The sequence below is a fragment of the Quercus suber genome, unplaced genomic scaffold (genome assembly GCF_002906115.3).
Source record: "Quercus suber isolate HL8 unplaced genomic scaffold, Cork oak 2.0 scaffold_40, whole genome shotgun sequence".
NCBI classification, from domain to species: domain Eukaryota; kingdom Viridiplantae; phylum Streptophyta; class Magnoliopsida; order Fagales; family Fagaceae; genus Quercus; species Quercus suber.
The window spans coordinates 1,670,547-1,696,479 of record NW_027069505.1 but is presented as its reverse complement, the minus strand read 5'-3'; the positions used below and the strand labels follow the sequence as shown (position 1 = coordinate 1,696,479).

The 25,933-nt window shown below is 34.2% G+C and overlaps 1 long non-coding RNA gene and 1 pseudogene across 1 annotated transcript; both read right to left on the bottom strand.

The window, feature by feature from the left end:
• Positions 1-10,241: 10,241 nt before the first annotated feature.
• On the bottom strand, positions 10,242-12,688 carry LOC136066597 (uncharacterized). The gene is made up of 3 exons (XR_010628109.1): positions 12,568-12,688; positions 12,063-12,151; positions 10,242-10,311 (listed from the first exon to the last, which is right to left on the bottom strand). It is a non-coding gene; the product is annotated as an uncharacterized LOC136066597 (long non-coding RNA).
• A 1,673-nt stretch (positions 12,689-14,361) lies between these two features.
• On the bottom strand, positions 14,362-21,061 carry LOC112006401 (G-type lectin S-receptor-like serine/threonine-protein kinase SRK; annotated as a pseudogene).
• Positions 21,062-25,933: the final 4,872 nt, after the last annotated feature.

Below are 25,933 nucleotides of genomic sequence, written 5' to 3'. Positions count from 1 at the left end.
TTCAAGAAGAAGATAGGGCAAGGATTAGAGTGATCATTCGAGATTGCCAAGGAAGGCCTTGGCACACAGTCGAAATCACCCTTCTCCCCCTAACTGTCTTAGAGCTTGAAACTTTGGCTACATCGAAGATTCTACAATTAGCTGCTTATCTGAGTTAGAATGATGTCATCTCAGAGGGAGATTCAGAGATTGTTATAAACGCTTTGGAGGCAGCCTTGTACTCTTTGGCATCCTTTAGTTTATTTAGTCAAGATGTTAAATGTTTTGCAAATTTATTTCATTGTATTAGGTTTCTATACATTCGTAGAGAAGGAAATTGTGTAGCTCACAACCTAGCTCGACATGCACGACATGTCACTGGTTTTCTAGTGTGGATGGAAGATGTCCTATTGCACACCATTGCTACTTATTAGGCAGTTTTGCCTAATATTTAATAAAGTTCAAAGTCTTGATTCTCAAAAACAAAAAAAAAAAAAAAAAAAAGTGTGAAATAATTTAAATAAAACACACAAGCACGCGCACACACACACAAGCTCAAACTGACAACTAACTTATCAAACCATAAAAACATTCTTGACCCATTTATCGTCAACAACCAAACAACTCCAACTCTCAATAATCCTTCCCAACCACAACCTACCAAATTTGGAAAAAAAAAACCATTTCCCATATACTTTTTTCATGAGAAACAAAGAAAAGAAAAGTTGTGAACTCTCTCCATAATTTGCTTCTTGATTTGTTAAAAATTAGCTAAAATAATTCAAAGAAATATAAATGTTTATATTTCAAATGTATTTTTCATATCATAACATTCATAAGACAATTAAGTAATATTAAATCATAATCAAATATAAAAAAAAATATTGAGTTTCTCAATCACTGGATATATATATATATATGTGTGTGTGTGTGTGTGTGTGAGAGAGAGAGAGAAATTAATATACTTAAACTTTTTGTTAGAGTTCAATATTCTAGGCAAGCCTTCATCTAAATTATATTAAATCATGTTTAACCCATTTGATTACCCAACACCATTTAGTATTTATGAAATTAAAAAATAAAAATACAAAAACTGGAAGAAGGGTTGACATTGGTTTGTCCGCCCATTAATTGATCAAGTACATAAAGAAGCCCAAGCCAATTTAAGAAAGAAATAAGTGGTTAAAGCCTTAAAGGCTTGCAAGCATTTGGTACGAGTGGATGACAGCTAAGCTTGCAAGCATGGGTTTGTCCGTCCATCATCTACAACAACTTGACCTTCACTGTGACAGTCAAGCAAAGAGACCTGCAGAAATGGTGAAAACGCAGCGAGAGCGAGAGAGACAAAGACAGAGAAGAAGAATAAGAAGCAATAGCAATGCAACCTCATGGTTTGACAGCATCTCATGGTGTTTGAAGCTTCAACAATGGCTGTAAAAATATCTCTGATCTGAACCTGTGATAGGGCGATTTCACTGATTTTCTTGCATAGGGCAGTTTTATGGGTTAAAAGAATCATTTTGGTGAACGGTTCACAGTTAACCCGGTTGGCCTGTACAGTCCAATCCAGGTTTCAAAACCATGTTTACAGATTGTTCAAGCACTTTTTTAATGTTGACAATGTTTTGGTTTGGAGGTTCAAGGGCTTTGATTCTAAAAGCTTTTGTTTTGGGTTTTTTTTTTTTTGGGTCTGTTTGCTTGCTAAGATCCCCACAACAAATATCCATGGTTTCAAATCTAATAATTTGGTGCGGACTCCTTGCTGGAAAGGATTGGATTCTGCAATGGCATAAGTTAAGCTGATAGGCTCTTTATCCATGGAGGAAGAGAGATTGTAGATATATATAGAAAAAATAAAGCAGTGGGTCTTCTATTTACAATAGGCAACAATTGAACGTTTTGAAAAACTGCTTGATCGAGAATAGGAAGAATCACCACTAATCAAGATAGATTTGAAGAAGGTCCGAATTAATGCTCAATTAGTTGAAAGAATAGCAAAATATTAATTGCAAAAGGAAGGGATAATGTGTACCTAATATGGACTCTGAATTTTTTTTTTTTTTTTTTTTAATATAGTGGCAATTGAACAGGTATGAAGGAGTGATTCAGTTAAATGAGGAGAGGAAGAGACCAAGGAGGGAAGAGAGAGAGAGTTTGGCGTTAGAAAGCTGAAGTTATGAATTTTTGAAAGCGTGAAAGATAGGGAGGCAGTTAGAAAGCTGAAGTAGTGAAGTTTTGTAAGCCTGAAAGAAAGGAAGGTTGTGAAGTTTTGTAAGCTTGAAAGATAGGAAGACAGAGAGGGGTTAGCATTAAAGACTATTGAGCTTGGTTGGGGCTTTACAGTGGTTAGCATTAACCGTAATATATAAAGATTGGCCTTTAAAGTGGAGATAGGGTTGAGAATAATTTATTTTTAATAGCATATTAAAATTATGAAAAAAATTTAGGAAAAAATGGGTAATGACATGGCTGCTAATGTGGCTCAACGTGAGAGTAGCAACATTAATGCTACGCTTTAGATTTTAGTATTATATAGATTGGAGGAGAGACTACAATTACAATCAATATCAAAATATCAGTTGTCTACGAGCTTATTCTATTATCTTGAATTATCAAACATTTACTTCTACTTCTACTCAACTATATATATATATAAAGCGCAAAAAGCTTTTCTACTGTAAGCTTGGTTTAGTGTAGTTTTTGTCATTTATTGAAGTTTGGTTTGGTATAACTTTTTTCCTTTATTGGGGAAAAAAAAAATAGTGGTATGTTTAAATTAGAACCAATAAAAAATAAGTACATTAAATTTTATCGTGTAAGTAGTAAAAATGTTGTAGATGAAACATTCTCATCTTATTACTATATTTCCTAAATAAGGAAAAACAAAAGATTTTAGTTTTTTTTTTTTTTTTTTTTTGAGAAACAAAAATGGAAGCCTTTATGATTATATTACACCCCCGGTTGGGACGCCAGTTGCCTCGATCGGAATAGCCCGATCTCGAGGGCCCTTTTGTACCACTGTGCGGGGAATTACCCCACTAAGGATGCCTACCAACAGACTCTTGCGGGCAACATGATTCGAACCTAAGTGTGGTGCACGAAGTGAACGAACCTTACCCACTCAGCCAAGCCCCCGTTGGCAAAAAAAAAAAAAAAAGGATTTTAGTTAAACACACAAAACTTGTAAGGAAAAGGCAAAGAGGTCCTTTTAGTTAGTAAATTGGTGAGCCAAAACTCAACGTTTTAGCTAACCTCTTTTTCTTTTTTTCTTTTTTCATTTATATGTATTGCCATTTTTTTTTTGGTAACAAAGGAAAATCAAAGACTATGCACTAGAGACTGGGATGCCATCTTCACCAATTGCTGGACTTCTTTGAATGTGGGTTCAGGAGCAACTTTGATTTGAAGACTTTGAAACATTCTCTTTTGGGTTCGAATATCTTCTAGTAGAATCTCTGCTTCCTTGTTGTTTGAATTTATGGTTGCCAGCTCATCTGCTAAGTTTTCTGAGTTAACAAGTAAGATGGCTTTTCTATATCCTTCCTTCCAAGCAGCGTAGAGCGCTTCGTGAATAGTTAGAAGATTGCTGGTCTTCTTATTCCTAGTATGCCATGAGAAACATCCCTTCTTGACGGACTGTCCTAAGTGATTTTTAATCACAAAGGCTCCTCCATCCCAATTTGTATTGCCGCGAAGGTTTTTGTTTCCTATGATAATTAAAATCTGCCATTCCTTACAGTTTGAGAAATTTTTGTAATATCTTTTCTCTTGTAGGTCGTAGTAGTGTTGCTCTTGGAAAGTGACTACTTGCATCCATTCACTCTTTAGTCTTTGGACTGTGCGCAAAGCTTGATGGATGTCTGGCTCTATTCTCTCAAAAACAGCTCTATTTCTTGTCTTCCAAATTGTCCAAAAAATCGCTCCTTGTTCGATCAAATTCTCTATATCCCCTTGACTTTTTATATTACAATTTTCAATTTGTGACTTCATCCAGTTAGCCATATCTGTTCTCAGCCCTTGTGCAGCACCATACCATATAGCTCTAGCAAAGTGACATGACATGAACAGATGATCTAGCGTTTCTCGGTCTTCTCCACAAACCGCACAAGTATCATCCGTAATTATTTGCCTCTTAGCTAATTTGATTCTTGTTGGGAGTCCACGGTGAAGAATTTTCCACAAGAAGGTAGACACCCTAAAAGGAATCCCCAGTTTGCATTAAGCTAGCATTTTTTCCTTGTGTGGTCATTATGATTAGCATTTTCTTGATTTAAGACCGTTAACATCTTGTATCCCTTCTTCACTTGGTATTCACCACTACTAGAGAAGGGCTAGATTACCTTATCAATGTTTCCAAATTTGGAAAAAGTCGTGCTCAGGATAGCTTCTACTTCAGTCCTATTATAAACAGTATTAATCAAATTACTACTCCAGTTCCCCGATATAGGGTCCATAAGGTCTTTAACTGTACCATATTGTAGTTGAAGACAATCTAAACAGTCATCACTCCTTGGTTTGTACCAAAGGGAGTCTCTCAATCTAATGCTATCCCCTCTTCCCACTTGCCACTTTGCTTGCGCCAATGAGGAGTTCCTTGTTTGCCATATATTTTTCCATATCTTGCTGGAGTTTTTAGAAACTCGATCTATTTCCCATATATAGTTGATCTTAGGGAAATATTTGCTTTTCAAGGTTTTGGCTAGTAACGATTGTAGATTTTGCCCTATCCTCCAGAATTGTTTTGCTACTAAAGCTTTATTGAATGTTTCTGTTTTCCTGATTCCAAGACCCCCCATTGCATCTTGTTTGGCAAATCTTTTCCCAAGAAATTGTATGAATCTTTTTCTTCTCAATATTATCACCCTACCAAAAATCTCGCACTATTTTATCAATTCAATTGCAAGTATCTTTTGGAAGGAGATGTATCGACATTGTGTAAATTGGCATAGCTTGTATGACTGATTTGATCAAAGTGAGTTTACCTGCTTGGGACAATAACTTACCTTTCAAGTTCTGTAGTCTACTTTGAATTCGATCAATGATTTGATTACCTATGTCCTTTATTTTGGTACATGGGTCAATGGGAATCCCTAAATATTTCCCAATCTTGTTTTTCATCTGAATCATGAACTTGTGTTGCAAATCTTCCCTTTCTTCCGAATTGCAGTTTGGACTAACAGTCATGACAGATTTACTATCATTTATTTTTTGTCCAAACATTTTACAAAAGTTTTCCAAGACCTATTTCAATTTCTCTGGAGTTTGTTTGTTTAGTTTCATGAATAAAAGGATGTCATCAGCAAAAAATAAATGTGATATAGGCATTTCTCCTTTTCATAAGGCAATACCCTGTATGAGTCCTTTATTCTCTATATCCAGTAGCATGCAAGATAGAATATTAGCACAAAGAATAAAGAGGTAAGTGGAAAGCGGATCACCTTGTCTGATACCTCTTTTTGGTTTGATATTTTCAGTTGGTGCAACATTGATTAGGATTCTGTAGGTTACAGTGCTTACACATTGCATAATAGAATTAATCCATAGTTGACTAAATCCCCTTTTTTGGAGGACAGCTTCCAAGAAATTCTAACTTAGGCGGTCATAAGCTTTACTCAAGTCTACTTTTATAGCTGCAAAACGAGCTCGACCTTTTTTCTTGGTTTTTATGATATGGAGTAATTCATGAGCAATTATAAGATTATCTGAAATTAGGCACCCTTTAATGAAAGCATTCTGATATGGGGTAATGATGTCTTCCATAATGGGTTTTAATCTGTTTGCCAGAACTTTTGATGCCACCTTATAAGCAACGTTACACAAGCTGATTGGTCTAAAGTCTCCAACCATTTCCGGACTTTGGCACTTTGGGATCAAGGTGATGAAAGTGTTGTTGAGTTCTTTGAGGTTGAAACCTAATTTTAAAAAACCAAGAGTAGCTTGTGTAATTGTAGGTCCCATGGTATTCCAACACTTTTGGGGAACTAATGCAGGAATAACATCTGGACCCGGTGCCTTCCAGGCTCCCAACTGAAAAACAGCATCCTTAACTTCCTTTTCTGTGAAGTCTTTGTCTAGTTCTTGCCTATGTATGAAAGATAACCCTAGAAGATTGTAACTATCTAGCTTCCTTAGAATGTCTTCCTTGCTAATCTCTTCTGGCATTTGGTAAAGCTTTTCGAAGTGGTCTCTAATATGTGTTCTGATAGATTCATCGTCCTCCAACCATTGCCCTGAGTCCTGTCTAATGTGAACTACATGATTATTTATCCTCCTTTGCTTTACTAAAGCATGAAAGTATTTTGTATTTCTATCCCCTTTTTGTATCCAGTCTTTTCTAGCTTTCTGTGCCCAAAAGGATTCTTCCATATCCAACAGTAATTGTAGTTCTTGCTATTTCTCTTTCTCTTGTTTGACAATCTCTGGGGTGTAATGTTGATTTTGCAAATATGCCAATTGGTTCGTCAGATTTGCTAGACGTTTATGGATATTCCCAGGTCATTTTTATTCCATTCATTACATACCTGTTGCACTCTCTTAAGCTTTGTTGTCAGTATATACGCAGCTGAACCCAATATTTTTCCCTGCCATGTCTCTTCAATGAGTTTTTTGTAGCTTGGATGTAATAACCACATAGCTTCAAATCTTTGGGGTCTTTTATGAAAGGTTTGCCTTTTATGGGTATCTAATATTAAAGGAGCATGATCTGAAATTGATATTGGCCAAGCTTCCAAACTGCTATGTTCATAAGTGTGTAGCCAATCTAGATTAACAAAGGCTCTATCAAGCCGTTCACACACGAATTCTTCCCCTTCCCTATTAGTTTTCCATGTGTATTGTACTCCTGTGGCATTCATGGGGATCATACTTGCTTCTTGGAGACAATTGTGTAGGTCTATTGCACCTGGACATGCTTGATTCCTATGGGAAAATTTATCTTCTTGGTTAAGGACTTGGTTAAAATCTCCAATCCATACCCAAAGTCCTGTTACTGTGCTATGAAGGGATAAAAGATGATTCCATACATGTTTCCTTTTATGTGTGGTTGGATGACCATATATGAAAGTGCAATAGACAAATCCAACATTTGACATTTTTATTCTAGTGTGGATAATATTCTTCAATGCATCCAATAAAACAAGATAAATATTTGACCAACACAACAAAAGTCCCCCCTGACATACCCACCCTACCCACTTCTTCAAAATTCTCAAAAGACCATTTATTTGTCCAATATTTGCCTTTACCTTCCTTTTGTTTTGTTTCCATCAAAAAAATAATGGTTGGTCTTTGTGCTTGGACAATCTTTGAGCATAGAGAAATTGTAGAGGGATTGCCTAGACCCCTACAGTTCCATGCCAAAATCCTCATGGTTGCTTTGGAGACCTTTCATGGGCCGCCTCCGATAGCCCCAGATTGGACAAAAGGTGCAAAATCTGTGATAACATCAAACTAGAACATTGTAGAGCTGCTATTACAGTTGATACTTCCTCTACTTGATTGTAAAAATCTTGCTGAGTTTCAGTACTAGGAATCCATTATGTTGATCAATTCTTCTTCGGCTCAGGCTGCTTCTAACCTGTGTTTCATCACATCTTTGCCGTTTAGGTGAAGGCTTTTTTGGTTTTTGATTTTGCGGCTAATTAAAAGAAGAATTGGAGTCATGCATCATAACTTCTGTACTTGTATGTTGGTTAGACAGAGCAGCTACAGAATGAATCCTGGGATCTCTTAGTTGCCTCACAGAAAGACCATTTACCTGCATAAATTGTTGCATCAGCCCTTGGAGATGCTTTAGAAGGAAGGCAGATCTTTGGGTTTTGCAGCAAAGGGAAAGGAGGGTTGATGTTGCTAATTGGGGGCTAAGCTCCCAAATGTGTGTGTTGAGCTCCACGTTTCCCACAGTATTGTTTCCATACTGGCCAGTGAAATTATGGGAGCTTATGTTTTCAGGTTGAGCCTCCCTGGGCATCATACTAGTGAGAGTGCCTCCAATAACTTGTGTGTCTTCATCGTCATGAGTTGTTCCACTGCTTTCTCCAACTTCAAAGTTTGAAAATTTTTGCACTTCTGGTAAAGACTCAGCCAAATTGTTTTCAGGACTTTCTGCATAAATCACCCCAAAGTCATAACTTGAAAATTCTTCTCTTAAAGCCCTTTGGTAGCTAGAGCAGGATGCCTCCCAATCCATGAAGACCAGCTCTGCATTAGTCAGCCCACTTAAACCTTCTTCTAGCTCCACCAATTTAATATTTGAACCTTCCGATGGGTCCCATGAATGGTTTTGTCTATTAGTAGCCTAATTTGAGGCTTGTTGCATAGTAGTATTAGCAGCAGCATTTGAAGGATCAATTCCTTCATCAGTATCATCAAGAAAATTTGTATCCCAGAGACTATCATTTGCAGGACTATTGGGATTGTGGGCTTCCAGGTCACTTAAATCCCTTACCACAAACCTATCAAAGCTCAAGTGCCCAAGTGTTGTCCTCTGGCTCTGAGAATGGTTCCTACTGGATTCATCTTGATGAGATTGATTGTTGTTTCGAGGTGGCTGGTTGCTGGGTTGTTGGTACTGGTTGGTTTGGTGTTGGTTGTTTGGAGTTATATGTATTGCCATTGGTTTGATACATTGAGATTGCTTTTAAAAAAAATATGTATTTCTATTTGCTCACAAAGTGATTTGGTTTAGAAATAATTATAAGGGTACAATAAATTGTCACAATACTTTTATAATTGTTGAGTTGTTAGTTCTTTATAGGTCAAAATAAAATAAAATAATAAAATATTTATTGTGAAAATGTTGTAACATTTTGTTCTTGTTGCAATATTTTTACAACTACTAAGATGCCAATTCTTTATAGGTCAAAATAAAATAATAAAATGTTAGACCAAAACTCATAACAACTGAAAATAAAAGTATTGTAAAAATGTTGAGACATTTTATTTATGTCACAATATTTTCACAACTATTGAGTTATAATTTCCTTATATCTATTACTATTTCTATCTATTAACTTAAAAAAAAAGTGTGAATGAACAAAGGAGCAGTATTTTTTTTTTTTTTTTTAATGTTTAGTCAAGTGAGCAACAATGATGCGTATTGGTTTTAGTAAAATTCACCATTTCTAATGAAGAGAGGACAAGGAGAAACGAGGAGATAAACAGGAGAAATCAAATTAAGAGAGATTTTTGGCGAAAATCTAGGAAGTGAGATTTTGTGCACATCTTCAGACTGCCATGGTGGCTCCATTTTTGACTTCTAATTCTAGCGAGATTGGAGCGTATATGTTCTTATTCTTCAAAGAAGCCTTCGCTTTAGGAGACTGCCAAGCACTTTTGGAAGCTGCTTTTATACAAATGTCATGAATGGAATTCAACCGTGATTTATACAAAGAACTAATGTTTTCCTACATTAATAAATTTTCAATTTCCTATCATCGATCTTTACAATTTCAACTTTCCAACTATCTTCTCTTTCACAGCCAAGATACTTTAGTTTAGAATACTTTTCAAAGTAAAAATGTTTCTCTTGAATCACTTTTTTGGAATAGATTTTGTGTGTTTTGGGAAAAGCATTGTAGGACCTTTTTATATTGTTCAAAAATAAGGGGCGGAGGCAATCCCAAGCACTGTGGATTGCCTCTGCCGTATTTTTGAGTACAAGCTTGCCATATAGATAATTTGGAACTCTAGCTATGTATGCAAGCTCATGGCTATGTATGCAAGGGTTAAGGTTGTGTACCCTGGCTCAAGGCCACGTACGTATTATTAGGGTTTCTGTAAGGTTTTTCTTTCTTCCAAATGCATCTTTCAACTAAAGTGTTTCCATAGGTAGGCCCTAGATCAGCCTTAGACCTTCTAGTGTTATCGTCATTGGCGAACAAAAGCTCGAGTCGTAAGGAGGTACAAAATGACGTGTCTACACATATCAAGGTAGAGGGTGCAAGTTCCTTTAGGCTATTAATAATAAACTAGTCGCTAACCCGTGCGATGCATGGGATTGTTTTAAATCAAATGTTAACATGTTTAGGCTTAAACATTTCTCTAATTTCAATTATTGAAAACTATATTGGCTCTAATATAAGATGAAACATGTAATTATGATGAAACTATCAAAATATTACACATAAAATCATTAAAAATGAGATAAATACAAATATTATAAAGTAATATATTACAATAATCATAATGTGCTCTTACATTTGGTTTAATAAGTATTTCAATAGAACCAGTAAATAGAATAAATATACAATTGTGCTTACATCTTATCCAATGCTTTTCAAGAATCTATTTCCTCCATTTCTTAGGCTTTTCTCTTTTCTCAACTTCTTCAAGCTACTTAATTATTCACCAAATTAGTATCAAGTATAACACCAAATTATACCAATTCATCAAAGATTTACAATGTAACACCAAACACTCTTAATGTCAATAAATTTCATAATAACCCCACCCCAACTATTGAATTATTAAAAACGTTCAATATGTCTATAATCTTCATAAAAATAAGTATTCCATTGGCTTTCATCATGAAATTCAGAAATAAATAAAAAAATAAATTATTCACACACAAAAGAACTTCAATATATCCAAGTTATAAATTAAATACTAGTATGAATTGTGCTAAGGTGAAAAATGGTATTATTTTTTGCCATATATAAATACAACATGACCTGAGACCTCAAAAGCTTATGTGGAACATGTTTAAATTGTACTATATGGTTTTATTCAAACATTAAGAATACAAAAGCCACAAATCAAGATATTTATGGCATTTGTTTCAAAAGTTTATGTCAAACCAAAACTAAAGGCATGCCTGAGTGCAGTTCACAAAAGCTTTGTGGCTTGCCAGTGTTGTCAAAATCTGTGCAATCTTCCAAACAAAAAAACAATCCAAAAGGGGGGGAAAAAGTCAAAATCTGTGTGGTCTTCCAAACAAAAAAATAACCCTAAATAAATAAATAAATAAGGATGCAGATAATATGTAAAAAGATGGGTATTTAATAATGAAAATTAAAAGGGTGTGAGTTAAAAGGGAAAAAACCTTGGGGGTGCCTACTACATTTGCCATTCATTTTTAAAAAGTCACAAATTCTGGCCAATAACAAATAAAAGTAGAAAACTTCTAAAAAATTCATTCAAGCATTGCACAATATAGGGATGTGTGATTAAATAATGCATATATATTTGTATGTTTCAAGAAGTTGCAAGGGTACCGAAAAAAGTAAAAAATAGTGATGCCAATATCACATTGCACAACTTATTATTGATAGAACTACCAATATAGCAAAATAGAACTCTGTTGCTCATAGTTTGGCTAGATACGCTATTAATATTCCAAACTTTTTAGTGTAGATGGAGGACATTCTACCACAACTTTTTCCAGTATTTCAAGCTGATTTAGTTGATCTTTTTTAATAATATTATTCAGTTTCTTTCTCAAAAAAAGAAAAAAAAAAAGAAAAAAAAAAGAAGAAGAACAGAACTATGACACTAAAGATGAAAACAAACATAACGAATACAACAATTTATTTATGTGGTTATGCCCCCAACAACAAAGGTTTTTGTTTTTACCTCAACAAGCTGCCTTAGGTTGATCTTTTGTGTAGGTTGTATATGCCTAGAATCACTCACATTATTAAAAGACCACATAAAAACCCAATACCCAAAATCCAATTTGCATTTAATTTTGGCAGAAAAATTTTGTGGGATATAAATTTAACTAAAGCAACAACCAAACCGTAAACCCAAAAATTAATCATTCATATTCCAGATCCCATCAAGTTTCCTATCATGGGCTAACCACAATTTAAAGAACACCAACTAAGAAGCCCTACAACCATAAATTCATTGACGCAACTTTGATAAGTATAGTTTACAGCTTTTGTCATGTTAGAGAATGAATAGAGCATCAAGCATAATTGTAATCGACCAATCAACAATCTTATCAACACAAATTAAGTTTGACTCCATGACATCTAAATTGTAACCAAATAGCACTAAGAAAAGAATTGCTCTAAGTCTCAAAACACTTAACTAAATTTGAGAAAATATTATATAATAAATAATTGAATACAAAACATTACCTTATGCAACATTAGCGACAGAAGCAAATTGAGAGTGGTGATGGATTTGGCTGAGATTAAAGAGAGAGGATAGGGTCTGAGTTTGAGCCCTGAGAAAATAAAAGAGTAACAAATGAAACAAATCAAAAAGAGATTATAGGCACTGGTTAGCTACATCCTCTGATACTGAGGTGAAATTCCAAACATGATACAATACCTCTTTTAGGTATTTGTCATATAGATGCATGCCTAAGCATGTAGGGTTCGATAATTCAAATAAATTACTAATTATAAGAGATATTATGAGGTAAAAAAGAATTTAACATATGGTAATCAAAATTTAACATACCTCCACTTTTTGAAATTCCAATAGAAGGTTTATCAGTTCCAAAGCTAGTCTTTGTTGCAACAATGCAAGAATTAGTGCTGGAATATGTAACGAACAAACACACAAGATTTTCTTGTATTTAGCTTCGGACATGTAAATATGTAACGAACAATACTATGAAACCAAATAATGTTATACCTAGAAGGAGTAAATATCTAAACCTTTTTCCTCTCTGTTTTGCACAATTATTGTTGCTCCTCCTCCTCTAATGAAGTGGTCATGATGTGCACATTTACTGATAACCTGCAATCATCAAAACATAGCTGATAGCCAAGCCAATAGAACATTTAGTAGTTCAGAAGCTAGTCTCCGCTGCAACAATGCAAGAATTAGCTTGGGTTAGTGTTTGAATTATTAAAATCGTATTGTTTAAATACAAACATAGAGGATCCATTTAACAAACAAAAAATCAATTGAAAGATCTAAACTTATATGTATGTATAGGTAGGTATATAAGAGAGAGAATCAGATCAAACATGTATTTCTATTTTTGCTTACTTTGAGATTGAATTCCAAGATTGAAAATTAAAATCTAGAATTCCAACAACAAAAACACACAAAAACTCTTTATCTAATAGATCAGAAAATAGAAAATCAAAATTTTGTATATAAAATCAAAATTTTTGTTTTTTTATAGAGCAGGGTTTTGATCGTTTAGCGTTGCCGGGAAGAGATTGTCTCAAATGGGAGTGGCAACCAAGGAGTAGGATTTGTGTCTAGGGTTTTCAGTTTTGGGGTTTCCTACGTACAGACTCCAATCATGTTTCCAAGCTGAGTTTGTGTTTGTGTCTAATGTTTTTTTTCTTTTTTTCTTTTTAAAGATAAGCATCATCCGGTCAGATGGGAGGGGAGACAAAGAAGAAGGATTTGGGTCTAGGGTTTTCAATTTTGGGGTTTCCTGTGTATTCTCTTGCAGACTCCAATCGTGTTTTCAAGCTGAGTTTGTATTTTTGTCTAATGCCTTTCTTTTTTTCTTTCTTTTTTAAATAAGCACCCAGTTTTGTTTTTGAGTGAAAGAATTTTTAATTTTATTTTTTAAATTGATCAAAAAATAATTATTTTTTGAGTGAAAAGAGTTTTTAATTTAATTTTTTAAATTGATCAATAATTTTTTTTTTTAAATATTGTGCTGACGTGGAAAATTGTGGGAGTTTCAAAGGTTTCGGTTATATATATATATATATAATGAGATTTATTTATTTATTTATTAAGATATTCGTTTTTTAGGTGGATTTAATGCTTGATGAGAGCTATACATTAGGTAGGATCTCGATTCCCACTTACAATGGTTTCCACCAAAAGGTAATATCTCTAATTTGTGTTATTGATAATACCATCTATTATATTTTGTTAGTAGAGTTATTGATAATACCATCTATAATACCTTACAGAGGTTGGATTCACCATTTATCATTATAGAATAAGACGCAATAGTGATACATATCTTAATCAAGCTAATCCAATTAAATCAGTTAACTCACAAAGCACCAACAATCTTGTCATTGCTTACAACAATAAGAAAGATCACTGTAATAAATCATATAGCCCTTATTAAAAATCATAATAAAATCACTAAACAGATGGGTACATGATTGTATAGCACTACAAAAAAAAAGGGCTTTAGGCCACGTTTGTAAAACGCGGCCTTAGGTCCGAAAAACGTGGCCATAGGCCCATTTGGCCTATGGCCGCGTTTTTTTAGGCCGCGTTTTCAAATGTGGCCCAAACCCCGTGACTATAGACCGAGGGGGGTCTATGGCCGCACCTTCCAAACGCGGCCTAAGAATGGGTCTATGGCCCTTGTTAGGCCGCGTTTTCAAATGTGGCCCAAACCCGCGTTTTTTGTAGTGTAGTCATAATCAGGTACAACCCTTGTTATAGGGGCATTTCCATACATACTAGATTTCATACCTAACTAGATTATTTTAGTATTTATCTGGCTTCCATCTCTGAAACTATGACATTATTTATTGAACAATTTTCAGGCTTAATTTTAGAAACTTCTGACTCTTTCACAATTGTGTTGATATAAAATGCAGGTTTTTTTTGGAGGAGATAGTTGAAGATTTTCATTTATAAGAAAAGAAACAACATCTAGCATGGTAGGTCTATCTGTTGCATGTTCTTGTATGCATAAGAGACCAACATGAATGCATCTCAATACTTTGGATACAGGGCATGACTCATCTAGGATTGTTGAGTCTATTAATTCCATACCTTTATCTTCATTCCATAACTACCATGCCTATCATATGTCGAGTGGTGCATACAATGTCAACTATAAACTTCAAAATTTCACATATAGGTTTAGACATGATAAGTGAGAAACTTACATATCCTATTAGGTTGAGTGAATAATCGAAGTGAGAGCGACTATTGTTTTTCTTGCCACACACAATTTCTAATAGTAGAACTCCATAACTGAATACATCAGTTTTCATGGAAGTTAGGTCATTCCTTGCATATTCTGGAGCCATATAACCACGATAGTAATAATTAACCAATGAAGGTTAGTGTATGGATAAGCACATATATACTCACCCACACACACACACTAGAAAATAAAATAAAATTATACTTGCTTGAAATGAAAGACATACTTACTATGTTCCAACAACTCAATTGGTGTTTCCTTTTGTTTCTTTTATCCCAAATATTTTTTCCATGCCAAAATCAGATATTTTTGGATTCATTTTCTCATCAAGCAAAATGTTGCTTTTTTTTTAAGTCCCGATGAATTACTCGTAGTCTTGAGTATTTGTGGAGATAAACAAGACCTTGAGCAATGCCTTCAATGATGTTGAAGCATTTTTTCCAATTAAATAAATGCTTTTTAGTAGAGTCGGACATCAGAAAAATAATAGCAAGAAAATGATAAACTGTTTGATTAGTTTTATATAAAAGAACAAAAAATTTTTTGTAGTAATAATGAACATATGCCCTACCAAAGAGGAAGAAGTCCAAGCTTTTATTGAGCATGTACTCGTATATTAGTATTTTTTCTTCATCTTGAATGCAAAACCCCAAAAGCTTAACAAGATTAGTGTGTTGGAGTTTGGCAATGAGAATAGCTTCATTCTTGAACTCTACCAAGCCTTGCCCAGAACATCTTGACAGTCTTTTTATTGCTATTTCTTGCCCATTAGGTAATATACCCTAAAAGTACATTGTGTTAGTCATATTTTACAAAAATGTACTTAACTCAATCTCTACTTACATTATTTAATTTTTATTTTTATTTTATCAAGATTCTACATAGCCCCTGGTCTCAGCTCAAGTGCTATGTTGTAGACAGTGACGACTCTAGGAATTTTGTTTAGGGGGTTCATTAAAAAATTTTAATAAAAAAAGAACTTGAATATGTCGAGTTACCGACAAAATAATAATAATAATAATAATAATAATAATAATACATGAAGTTTTACAATTTCCTTCTACAAGTATTCAAATTTTGAATTGTTATATAATAGTTCATTATAAGTATCTATTGTCAATGTGGGTAGCTATGAGCCTATTATCATTTTATTTTGTTAAGTTTATCTAACATTTTTTATTTTTATGCATTTTTTATTATCTATTTGTTATTGTTTTTATAAAAATATTTTAAACTAAATGACTAAACTAAATTCATTGGCTTTGTATTAATTATTAACGCACACAACCACACTCATTCATACATAAAATTATACACTAGTGTCTACTTAACCAATCAAATGCTTGGACAATCACTAACTTTACATTTTTTTTTTCTTGAATTTTACTAATTTTATAACGAAAAGTTATTATAACATGATAACAATATACACACATGTAACAAACCATATCTATTTCCTAATTATTAAATTATATATATATATATATATATATATATTTATATTATAATGTACACACAAACATCCACACACATCATAATTCACACAAATAATATTATAATAAAAAGTAATGCACATAATCAATATTATTAAATTATATATATATATATATATATATATATATTTATATTATAATGTACACACAAACATCCACACACATCATAATTCACACAAATAATATTATAATAAAAAGTAATGCACATAATCAATATTAAACACACTCACACACATAATATAAATTTATAAAAAATAGTGACACTTACAATTCACAAACACTTACGTTTTATTCTTAGAGTTGAAAATACTTGTAATAAGGGGTGTATAAAATTTAAGTCAGAGTGTGCAAATATATTTTTAAGAAAAAAATTATAGTATTAAACTAAAAAAAATATTTTTTATATATAATTTTTTTTTGGAAGTCAGGGGGTTCATTTGAACCCCCTGAGAATAGTGTAGAGCCGCCCATGGTTGTAGATCAGATGGATTGAATACGTAGGTGTTCGAATTTACAACCAAAAAGAAAAAGAGAGGATCAAATTTTAAGAGAGAGAGAGACAGAGAGAGAGAGAGCTAACCTTGGAAACTGGTCCAAAACCACCCTCTCCTAATTTATTTTCAATTGAGAAATTACTTGTAGCAGCACAAATGCTTTCAAAGCTGAAGATTTTCTCATCATTATTTTGTTGATTCTCTTCACCATTTACAGTTGAAGCTTTTACATTACCTCCAAGTTCTTTAATGAGCATCTTTTGTTTCTTCTTTCTCTCCCCTAATTAACATACATGTAAAAAACGACTTAAAGAGTTGTCCTTGCAACATCTGTAAGTTATTCAAAAAAGCTATAGTGAGAGCATCGACTACCTTCTACTCTGTGTTTTTTCCATCGTGCATAGAATAAGAAGCAAAAGAAGGTCATAATAAGTCCCCCTACTGCCACGATGAGCCATATCCACCACTTGGTCACTTGCGACCTATTTGCCTTCCTGTTTTCTTTAATTTTTGCTACATCCATCGACAAACAAAGTGTTAATGTTCTACTAGCTATATTATCCATCTATTCATTTTTCATATATTTTTCATTTACTATATGCATCAAGATACATGGACTACTTTTCTCCACACAATATATATATATATATATATACATGGACTACTTAGTGCTTTAGAAATCAAAATTATAGAAGACAGATAAAATATTTTACTTCGGACTTCAAAAGTAGGGTTTTAAATTTAAGATTATATCCTCATTTTTAAGTTAGGACATAAAAGGGTGGTAACTGGTAAATTAGTAATATCTCATCCAAACCTATTATACCCCACCCACCCCTCCACTAGTAAGTTATAACCGGCTCAATTAAATAAATGAGTTTAATAGATAAAGCCCTATATATTTATATACTTTCTTCTAAGAAAATAGCTATTTATGTACACATTTTAAATGGGTATTATAAAGGTAACTACCGAATTGTTTTTCCTCCATCTAAATATTATTAAAAAAAATTTATAAAAATACCTAAAACCTTCGTAATAACTTCGTAATAACTTAAATAGCCCTTATATCTTCAAAATGATCAAAAGAATTGAAAGCTCCAAAAACAACAGAATATTCCGAAATACCAACGCTGACCCAAATAACCCCCAAAATTGGATGGTCATTAAAAAATAAAAATAAAAAACTGCGTAATAATACTGATTGGACTTGTTTATGTTTTGCTAGTATTTTAGATGTAGAACAAGTAGTCGCAAATCTCTTAACGGGAACCATTTACAGATTCGGATGATTCACAATCTACTAAAGACAAAGCTTACGGCTGATATTCAACCTTTTTTTGAGAACAAACATTTCAATTAGCTTAGAAATCATCAACAATGCGTATTTATCTATTTTTTACAATGTCCTCAACAAAATAGTTCATTGATTTAGCTTTTTATATCAAGCAGCTAGGTTACCAATACATGTACATGTAATACATCAATTATATGGATTAATGTTAATAATTAAGTCGACCATGTTTACTACAAAAAAAGAAAAAGAAAAAAAAAAGGTCGACCATGGAGTAGACTTCTTACCAAGTGCTGAAGTAAGGAAGTATATTGTCCGTGCATTAGGATTTGAAAATCCAATAAATCTATTCGTTGTGCTCCAAATCTCACAACCAGTTTGGGCAACCTGATCTGTAGATGCATAAGCAACACAAGAACAATTGTGGAAGCACTTCGCCTCACAATCCTTATGGATCAGGTTGTCACTTTCATCAAACTTGAATCCATCCTTCATGGAACTGGAAACTGGAGTAAATGTATCATCATGACTCCTGCACTGCGCCTTACATCCTTGATGATTAAAAATATTAGTACAATCAACTAGAGTGACAAACTCATCAGAAAGTCTTCCGAGGTAATCTGTTTTTAGTAGTGGTCGTATAACTTGTGCTGTGTAATTTTCTTCCTCACCAGTGTAATTTAAGTATGTTTCATTCTCATTCAATATGTAGCTAAATTGGTAGCCATAACCTGTTAGTCCAATTGGAGTTGAGCTGAAATGCACATTAGGACTAGTCCAATAGGGGCTCTCGCGCCACAAGATGACCAATCGATTTTTAAGGTTAGGTTCCAGACCAAGGGTAAAAGGCCCTACTGCAGGTACCAGCTCGCCTCTCCACGATGTTAGAGACCAAGTATGTCCCGTTTTCCGGTCAACTCCAAGTCTCATTCCTGACACAAGTGCATGAGTAGGATAATCAAAGCTTTGCCACAATTGTCGCTCTGAACTCGTTTCGCGCAGCACAAAATTACCAGTATCAAGTAGAACAGCACTTGCATTACTTGCTTCTTGTCCGGAATATAGTACAATAGAAAGACTCCCATTGTAAGAAATTTTCAAGTTCCCATAATCATCAATGGTAAGACTGCCAGAATTGTTAAAGATTAGAGCATCTTGATTGGCAACTGATAGGCCAAAAATGTATTGATCCCTTGTGATGAATTAATTGATTAATTAGCCAAGTTTATTAATTAATCAAATTAACATGCAAAACGCGTGGTAGCAAAAACAAAATCACTAATTAAACTATGTATGCAGCGAAAATTAAATTGACACGGTGATTTGTTTACGAATGGGGAAAATCTACACGGAAAAAACCCACCGGGTGATTTTAAGGTTACCACTATCGAGAATCCACTATTACCACAACAAACGGTTACAAGTAAAGGAATCTTAGTACCTTATACCAACTTACAATTGAACTCTTACCTCAATACCTAATTGGACTTGTTCTGTAATGACAATCTGTTCTTTTTAATGCACGGCTGCTAATACGTGACTAGCCAATTATGTGGATCCCAGTACGCGATTTCAATCGCCAACTAGAGAAGGTTGTTGGCTGTAAAGTTCATCAGTTCATCACACAATGACGATCAAGAAGCTCCTTGGATACAAAACTCTATAGTGTACAAACACATCAGCTTCTTCACAAGAAAGATGAATTAGGGCAAATTCTATCTCCGGTCACAATTTGCTTGAACAAACTTTGCACAACACTTGTGCAACTTGTGTCATTATTTACGACCCTTAAAATAATCCTTTTATATGTCTAAAGTTGTGAGGAAAAAAAAAAAAAAAGTCCAAACATACAATCACGAATTGGATGAAAAACATATCAAAAATTCTGAGTTTCATAAACCTCGACAGATACCCTATCTGACGAGTTGTTGTCAAGCCACGGGCTGGAACAACTCTTTAAGGCTCGATAGATGCTAGCTGTCGAGATTTAATGAACAACACTTTTTGTACTTGAATATTGGACAGACTTCCATGACTTTAACACTTGAACTTGAAACAAAGTTTCTTGAAGTATTAAAAACATCCTAGATCTATCCAACTATAAGTAAAGTGCGTTTTGTCAAAGGATTAGCCAATTACATAAAATAGTGACATATGTTCCTAACATGTGAAACACATATGTCCTAACAATCTCCCATTTTGGCAATCCGTGACAAAATCACAACAAACAAATGAAATATGAGAGAAGTCATAAATCACTCAACTCATATTCACTTATTGAATACAATAAAATCTATCCTAACACAAACTCTTGAAAAAATTTGCAAGAAGAGAGTTTATAGCAAGTAGACTTTGACAACCTGTATTTCTGAAACACTTTAAACAAAACTCATCAAGGCATCTTAGTGTGAAACAAAAATAATAGATTGCATATAAGTAATAAGAACCATGTGTATAAAGAAAGAAAAGAAACAACACATATAAGGGTATGTGAAGCAACATACATCAATATAAAAGAATATAAGTACAATATATGTCAAAACGATCGCAAGACTAATATACAAGAGATGATGTATCTGAAATAGAAAGAAAAGAAAAAAAAAATACATCAAGTCCTCACTACATCTCTCAATGTACACACTCCTCCTAACAAAAATCTCCTATACTAACCCTCCCCCTAAGTATGACTACTCTCATAACTAAAACTAATCCCATTTTTTGTCACGAGTGACAAGCGGTAAGAGTGTCAAGTAGACAACTCATCAGTGCTAGAAGAGCTAGCATCTCCATCCTCATCATCATCATCATCGTCAGAACAATCATCATCCTCGGATGCCTCGGGAGGAGGAGAGGGAGACTCCACAAAGCCACCAAGGCAAGCTTGCCGTCTAGTAAAACAGCTGACACAGGTGTTCACCTGACACAACTCATCAGTGAAAGTGTCTAGGTGAGCATTCATGCGCTGAAACTGTGCCATGATTGCATCCAAAGTCACACCTCTTGCAGAAGTGGAGGGAGCGGAGGTGGATAGAGTAGAAGGAGTGGGAGGAGCAGCCAACCCAGACCACCTCAAACGAAATTGTGCCTCGCTCTATTTAACGGTAGCGGCGTTAATGGCACACATAACATGAAAGTGGTCTGACATGGGAAGAGGAATAGAAAAATGGCGTAAAATCCTTGTGATACCTAAAGAGAAGATGAGCTTATCACGAGTCGTCGTATCCCTATAGACATCTATGATAGAAAGAATGAAATGAGAGGGAAAATCTACAGTGAGATGCTCTAACAAAGAAAGCAAAAATCAAGTACGAGGCTTGGTAATAGAGTTATAATGAGAAAGAGGATGTAGAACAAAAGTCATAACCATGTTCATGAATCTAGGACCTTTAGCAAAGGTCGAACATGGAGTAAACTATTGATCGCCCTAATCACAAAAGAAAGAAACACTCAGAAAAGTTCCAAAATAGTTCAAGTATACAAAAATATATCGAATGTAAAGGACGTATGCATGAAAATGCATGAGAATGTGATGTGCAAAGGTAATTGCATCATGGGCTCAACCTAATCCAAACCTATCAACACACAAGCAATTTAACATATATAACACACATTTAAATGCATGAAAATATAATTATAATGCACATGGGATGTAATGCGTGAAGATTTTAAAACATTTTCACAAAAACCAACCCAAAAATTTCACACTAACTTCATCAATTTTTCAAAAACCCCAAAATTTTTCAAAAACCCAAAAACCTAGGTCTAATGCATAAAGAATGAAGGATTTAGGAATCTTACCAGTGAATAAACACTTGATCTAGGCCAAAAAACAACTTAGAGTGAAGTTTGGGGTGAGACAGAGAAGTTTGGGAGGTGAAAGGACACAGACAGATCGAGAGAGATCGAGGAAAATGAAGATTGGATTGCGTTGACCTTATATAGAGAGGTTTAGTAATTCTCGAATGATAGCAGGTATCGAGAGGTGGCAAGCTTTAAAAGTTTCGACAGATGTAGCTATCGAGAAGGTCTACATAGGTGTCCACAGTAAAACAAGCTCGATGGATCGAGGTAGCTGTCGAGGAGCTATCGAGGAGACAAAAACTTTGTTGATCGATCTACCTAACTATCGAGAGGTGTTGAGATTACGATAAAAAGCAACTGAAGAGCTCGATAGATAAGCTAGGTATCAAGAGGTGTTAAGGAGCTATCAAGATTGCTTAAAAACAGTTTTTCAAGAAGAGAAAAACATTGATATGAATGCAATCAAACATGTAACTCAACCAAGGATCTAAACAATATTCTGACCTCTTAAAAACATCTCTTAGCAAGAAACACGTTAAGCACAAAGATCCCAAAACACACACACACACACACTAAACAAGTCTAACCAATTTTATATTTCAAAAACAAGTCAAGACAGTTTAGTTAGCATATATTAACACATGTAAACTTTGTGATGGCCAAATTATATTGTACCTACACATGTATCAAGAGTAGCAAAAATTATTGCGTGTTGTGTGTGAAAAACATCACAAGATTACATAAGTGTATACATGTTATGATGATTTGAGATATGAGAAAATCACTTTAACTCACACACAATCATAACTGTTTAATGGGGACTATCACCTTCAAGGTACATCCTATAACTCCCACATCTCCTAGAATACACGCTTGCAATCATATATAAAACATTTTGATCTTTTTGCTTTTATTTTTCTTTACATATTTTTCTTCTAATAAGCATATCATGTGAAACACATATGTCCTAACAATCTCCCCTTTTGGCAATCCGTGACAAAATCACAACAAACAAATGAAATATGAGAGAAGTCATAAATCACGTAACTCATATTCACTTGTTGAATACAATAAAATCTATCCTAACACAAACTCTTGAAAAACTTTGTAAGAAGAAAGTTTATAGCAAGTAGACTTTGACAACCTGTATTTCTGAAACAGTTTAAACAAAACTCATCAAGGCATCTTAGTGTGAAACAGAAATAATAGATTGCATATAAGTAATAAGAACCATGTGTATAAAGAAAGAAAAGAAACAACACATGTAAGGGTAGGCGAAGCAACATACATCAATATAAAAGAATATAAGTACAGTATTTGTCAAAATGATCACAAGACCAATATACAAGAGATGATGTATCTGAAATAGAAAGAAAAGAAAAAAAAAATACATCAAGTCCTCACTACATCCCTCAATGTACACACTCCTCCTAAAAAAAATCTCTTATACTAACCCTCCCCCTAAGTATGACTACTCTCATAACCAAAACTAATCCCCTTTTTTGTCACGAGTGACAAGCGGTAAGAGTGTCAAGTAGACATCTTATTAGTGCTAGAAGAGCTAGCATCTCCATCCTCATCATCATCATAATCGTCGGAACAATCATCGTCCTCGGATGCCTCGGGAGGAGGAGAGGGAGACTCCACAAAGCCACCAAGGCAAGCTTGCCGTCTAGTAATACAGCTGACACAGGTGTTCACCTAACACAACTCATTAGTGAAAGTGTCTAGGTGAGCATTCATGTGCTGAAGCTGTGCCATGATCGCATCCAAAGTCACACCTTTCGCAAAAGTGGAGGGAGTAAAGGTGGTTGGAGTAGAAGAAGTGGGAGGAGCTGCAAACCCAGACCACCTCGAACGAAATTGCGCCTCACTCTATTTAACAGTAGCGGCGTTAATGGCACACATAACGTGAAAGTGGTCTGATATGGGAAGAGGAACAGAAAAATGGCGTAAAATCCTTGTGATAGCTAAAAGGAAGATGAGCTTATCACGAGTTGTCGTATCCCTATAGACATCTATGATAGAAAGAATGAAATGAGAGGGAAAATCTACAGTGAGATGCTCTAACAAAGAAAGCAAAAATCAAGTACGAGGCTTGGTAATAGAGTTATAATGAGAAAGAGGATGTAGAACAAAATTCATAACCATGTTCATGAATCTAGGACGTTTAGCAAAGGTCGAACATGGAGTAAACTATCGATCGCCCTAATCACAGAAGAAAGAAACACTCAGAAAAGTTCCAAAATAGTTCAAGTATACAAAAATATATCGAATGTAAAGGACGTATGCATGAAAATGAATGAGAATGTGACGTGCAAAGGTAATTGCATCATGGGCTCAACCTAATCCAAACCTATCAACACACAAGCAGTTTAACATATACAACACACATTAAAATGCATGAAAATATAGTTATAATGCACATGGGATGCAAACCATGAAGATTTTAAAACATTTTCACAAAAACCAACCCAAAAATTTCACACTAACTTCATAAATTTTTCAAATACCCCAAAATTTTTCAAAAAACCAAAAACCTAGGTCTAATGCATGAAGAATGAAGGATTTAGGAATCTTACCAGTGAATAAACACTTGATCTATGCCAAAAACAACTTAGGGTGAAGTTTGGGGTGAGACAGAGAAGTTTGGGAGGTGAAAGGACACAGACAGATCGAGAGAGATCGAGGAAAATGAAGATTGGATCGCGCTGACCTTATATAGAGAGGTTTAGTAATTCTCGAACGATAGCAGGTATCGAGAGGTGTCAAGCTTTAAAAGTTTTGACAGATGCAGCTATCGAGAAGGTGTACATAGGTGTCCACAGTAAAACAAACTCGATGGATTGAGGTAGCTGTCGAGGAGCTATCGAAGGGACAAAAATTTTCTCAATCGATCCACCTAACTATCGAGAGGTGTTGAGATTACGATAAAAAGCAACTGAAGTGCTCGATAGATAAGCTAGGTATCGAAAGGAGTTAAGAAGCTATCGAGATTGCTTAAAAACAGTTTTTCAAGAAGAGAAAAACATTGATATGAATGCAATCAAACATGCAACTCAACCAAGGATCTAAACAACATTTTGACCTCTTAAAAACATCTCTTAGCAAGAAACATGTTAAGCACAAAGATCCCAAAACACACACCCACACACACACTAAACAAGTCTAACCAATTTTATATTTCAAAAACAAGTTAAGACAGTTTAGTTAGCATATATTAACACATGTAAACCTTGTGATGGCCAAATCATATTTTACCTACACATGTATCAAGAGTAGCAAAAATTATTGCGTGTTGTGTGTGAAAAACATCACAAGATTACATAAGTGTATACATGTTATGATGATTTGAGATATGAGAAAATCACTTTAACTCAAACACAATCATAACTGTTTAATGGGGACTATCACCTTCGAGGTACATCCTATAACTCCCACATCTCCTAGAATACACGCTTGTAATCATATATAAAGCATTTTGATCTTTTTGCTTTTATTTTTCTTTGCATATTTTTCTTTTAATAAGCATATCATGTGAAACACATATGTCCTAACAATCCCCCCTTTTGGCAATCCATGACAAAATCACAACAAACAAATGAAATATGAGAGAAGTCATAAATCACTCAACTCATATTCACTTGTTGAATACAATAAAATCTATCCTAACACAAACTCTTGAAAAATTTTGCAAGAAGAGAGTTTATAGCAAGTAGACTTTGACAACCTGTATTTCTGAAACACTTTAAACAAAACTCATCAAGGCATCTTAGTATGAAACAGAAATAATAGATTGCATATAAGTAATAAGAACCATGTGTATAAAGAAAGAAAAGAAACAACACATGTAAGGGTATGCGAAGCAACATACATCAATATAAAAGAATATAAGTACAATATATGTCAAAATGATCACAAGACCAATATACAAGAGATGATGTATTCGAAATAGATAGAAAAGAAAAAAATACATCAAGTCCTCACTACATCCCTCAAGGAAAAAAAAAATCATGAATTCATTATCAGTTGCTAGTTGCCACACTTC